We start from the raw sequence: 646 nt of genomic DNA, 5'->3' as shown, positions 1-646 counted from the left end.
GGCCTCTCCCCCAAAAAAAATCTGGAAAAACCCCAGCGGGATCGGGTCCCTGCCCCTGCCCTAAACCCTCGGGAATTCCCAAATTAAATCCCGAATTTGGGAATGGGATTAAAATGGAAATTCCCCAAATCCCCCCCCAGGACCCAGCTCTGGCTCTTCCCGCTGCTGTTTTAACCAAAACCAGAGTTTCCCAAGGGAAACTGAGGCTGGGGGAGGAGAACCCAAGGGGAAATCTGGGAGGAAATTGGGTTCTGCTCCATTTGTTAAAAAAAAAAAAAAAAGAAATAAAGCTGGAAATGGGAGGAAAATAAAATGTTATGGATGTTGGAAAAATTGTATTTGATTTGGGGTGAGAAGTGCTGGGATTGGGCAAAGAGCAGAGGAGGAACTGGGAGGTGACCTCAGCACTTCCCAACTGGGATATTTGGGGAGAAAAAGGAGATTTTGGGGAAAATCTCAGCCACACACTGGAATCATAAGGAGAATGTCCCTCCCCAGCCCCGATTTTCCCAGGTTTTACCCCAAAATCCACCCCTTGGATTTACCTTAGGAAATGACACCAGGACAGGCAGAAACTTCAATTATTTTTCACCTTCATTATCATAAATTTGGGGCAAAAAGTTTGGGCAATTGTGAAAGCCAGACC

Source organism: Geospiza fortis, unplaced genomic scaffold, assembly GCF_000277835.1.
Source record: "Geospiza fortis unplaced genomic scaffold, GeoFor_1.0 scaffold527, whole genome shotgun sequence".
NCBI lineage: Eukaryota > Metazoa > Chordata > Aves > Passeriformes > Thraupidae > Geospiza > Geospiza fortis.
This window is presented reverse-complemented; position numbering follows the sequence as displayed.